Genomic DNA, 3,680 nt, shown 5'->3' on the forward strand with positions numbered 1-3,680 from the left:
CACCGGAGATGAGGGAGGAGGAGCTCACCAGAGAGGAGGGAGGAGAAACCGTGAGGGGAGGGGAGGGGAGGAGAGGAGAGGAGGGAGGAGGAGGTCGCCGGAGAGGAGGAGGAGGAGGTCGCCGGAGAGGAGGAGGGTAGTATGGTGGAGGAGAGAAGGGAAGATGGAGTGGAGGAGTGGAGGAGAGGTGGAGTGGAGGAGAGGTGGAGTGGAGGAGAAGAATGAAGAGGTAAGGAGGAGAGGACACGCCCAGCCATATATACGACATAGTAATGGTGCACCGTGAGCAGGTGCGCCATTACTATTTTTTTTATTTATTTTGAATTTTGAAGGCGGGAAGATACTAATGGCGCACCATGGGCAGGTGCGCCATTAGTATTTTTTTTGACTTATTTTGAATTTTGAAGGCGGGAAGATAGTAATGGCGCACCATGGGCAGGTGCGCCATTAGTAACTTTTTTTATTATTTTTATTTATTTTGAATTTTGAAGGCGGGAAGATAGTAATGGCGCACCATGGGCAGGTGCGCCATTAGTAAGTTTGATTTTTTTTGAACTTTTTTGCCTCTCCAGATCTTAAAAGCTCCGTATCTTTTTTTCTGTTAGGTTTTTGAGGATTTTGAAAATGTTTAACGTGGTTCCCCCGTTAAATTCGGATGTAACTTTTCGAGTAGATAATTTTTTATATAAAAAACTTTTTCATCCAAGTTCGTATGCAAAAGTTATGCCCATTTTTACAAATTCTCGAGAGATTTTGCAAAAAAGTCGAAAATTCATGTTTGTAAATTTTGCTAACAACTAGACCACATATCACATGGGAATCTTATTTTCTTTTATTTTTTTGACATTTCTATCATTTTCTTTTATTTTTTTGAAACTGAAAAGGCGGTCAGGGGGGTTGCATTCGGGGGAATGTTTGAGCCAAATTACTAATGGCGCACCGTGGGATGGTGCGCCATTAGTAGTTTCGAATTTTTTTTTTACTAATGACGCACCGTCGAATGTGGTGTGCCATTAGTATTTGCATACTAATGGCGCACCAACACATGGTGCGCCATTAGTATTTAGTAATGACGCACCATATGTATAGTGCACCATTAGTGTCCATTCCATCTATAGCCCTTTTCCTATTAGTGCTACCATCATGGCCGGGAGGACCGGAGAGAGCACGAGGAGGTGGATGGGTGAGAAAGAGTAGCCGAGTAGCCATGTAGCTTTGAGGAAGATGCTGCATGCAAAGACCATGCCGGCAACAATGGTGAACAACTGCTTGCGAAGAGGTGGCAAGCCCATGGCCATTGTGTTCGCAACCAAGCGTGTTCGGAGGTGAGGATACATGGAAACAAGGGCAGAGAGCAGAGAGCAGAGGCGGAGGCGGAGAAAAAAAAAAGAAATGTATTTGCACGAATCTTAAAGCAGAAAATGAATGGCTAGATAGAGAGGGTCTGGGTGCATATGCTCTAATATATATTTTTGCTGAGATCACCCCGCGCTACACCCCATTCCAGACAGATTTACATAGCAGATATCGCTGCGGAGTTTGTATCTGTTAACGATCATGTCGCTGAGGGACGGAACGGGGCGAAAACGCTGCAGTTGATGACGACGATGTCGACGGCATCAGGGGCGACGCCTGCCTTGGCGAACAGGTCGTCGATGACCGAGAAGATAACCAGCTTGGCCTCGGCGCGGGCTACGACCAAGGTGTTGTCTAGCGGGATGTAGTGGAAAACATCTGAAGTGAAAATCAGGACAAACTAAGTTTCAGATATATTCAATATTAGTCTTGTTTGAAGTCCTTGTCCTCAAGATTTCAAATATATAAGGAAGCAAAAAAAATCTTTTTTTGAATAATTTGAATTGCTTACCTCATGTGTCACATGGTAAAAATTAATAAATTCTGATTTATAAGATATGGAACATCTAAAAAAACTTAGAAATACAATGCTAGAGTTTATTTGAAAGGGTGGATGGAGAATGCGAGATGCATGCATGCACTTTACGTCCTTCTCTATGCAAAAGCCGGCGTGGGACCCCTGAGATGACTTAAATTCTACTCCCTCCCTTTCTAAATATAAGTCTTCTTAAAGATTTAAATATGAACTACACACGAAGAAACGGAGGGAGTATACAGATAGGAGGCAAATCAAATACAAAAAATACCCCATGCATATGAGTTCAAAATGCATGGATCTGAAAGCAAATAAAGAGTGTGTGTGTGTGTGCGCGCGCCTGGTACATGACTTTGCCTTTGGAAAACGAATTTCTTTGATTTAGCTTGCGGCATCTTGCACGCATGACCATAATGTGTGGGCTCACATCAGTACGATGACATGCAACTGTACGATTTGGTGACTTAGGTCATGCGATATGGCCGTCACACCGTAATGGCGTCCATCAAGTAACTGAAGTAACCGTGCGATTGCTTCAACCTTCTCCATGCATGCATACACTAGAAGACAAAAGCTAATGCCATCCAAGGATTTTTTTTGTTTCAAAACTTGAAAATATTTTGTACCTCAAACCATCGGTCCGATTGAAAATTGATTGCACATACAAAATCCGGCGCGACGAGACATTTGGAACCATATCCCATATTGTTCCGATGACCTTTTTTTAGGTCAAAACTTACCACGACTGCAGTGTGTATATTATCATGTTATTTATACAAAAATTACCGGGGTATGTAACAAAAAAATCTCCGGGGTCAAAAGTTACCATAATGTTTGTATGTGAGTTATCAGCTCGATTATTCGTGTATTACCACTCTATTTACACATAAGTTGTTGGGGAACGTTGCAGAAAATTAAATTTTTTCCTACGGTTTCACCAAGATCCATCTATGAGTTCATCCAAGCAACGAGTCAAGGGAGTGAGTTTGCATCTACATACCACTTGTAGATCGCGTACGGAAGCGTTCGAGGGAGCGGTGATGATGGAGTCGTACTCGACGTGATTCAGATCACCGATGACCAAGTGCTGAACGGACAGCACCTCCGCGTTCAACACACGTACGGTACGGGCGATGTCTCCTCCGTCTTGATCCAGCAAGGAGGAAGGAGAGGTTGAGGAAGACAGCTCCACGCAGCACGACGGCGTGGTGTTGGTGGAGAAGCAGCACTCCGACAGGGCTTCGCCAAGCTCGTGACGGAGAAGGAGAGGTGTTGGGGAGGGGAGGGGCTGCGCCTTGGCTTGGGTGTGCAGCCCTCCCCTCACCCCTCTATTTATAGGGGAAGGGGCAAGGGGGGCCGGCCCCTCTAGATGGGATCTAGAGGGGGGGCGGTGGCCAGGGAGGGGGGACTTGCCCCCCAAGCAAAGGGGGCGCCCCCTCTAGGGTTCCCCCCCCAACCCTAGGCGCATGGGCCCAAGGGGGGGCCCCAGCCCTCCAGGGGCTGGCTCCTGCCCCACGCAGCCCATGTGCCCCCCCGGGAGGGGTGGTCCCTCCCGGTGGACCCCCGAAACCCTTCCGGTAGCCCTGGTACAATACCGATGCCCCCGAAACTTTTTGGTGTCCATTTGACAACTTCCCATATATAAATCTTTACCTCTAGACCCTTCCGGAACTCCTCGTGACGTCCGGGATCTCATCCGGGACTCCGAACAGCATTCGGTAATCACATACAAGTCTTCCTAATAACCCTAGCGTCACCGAACCTTAAGTGTGTAGACCCTACGGGTTCG

This window comes from Triticum dicoccoides, chromosome 2B, assembly GCF_002162155.2.
Source record: "Triticum dicoccoides isolate Atlit2015 ecotype Zavitan chromosome 2B, WEW_v2.0, whole genome shotgun sequence".
NCBI classification, from domain to species: Eukaryota; Viridiplantae; Streptophyta; class Magnoliopsida; order Poales; family Poaceae; genus Triticum; species Triticum dicoccoides.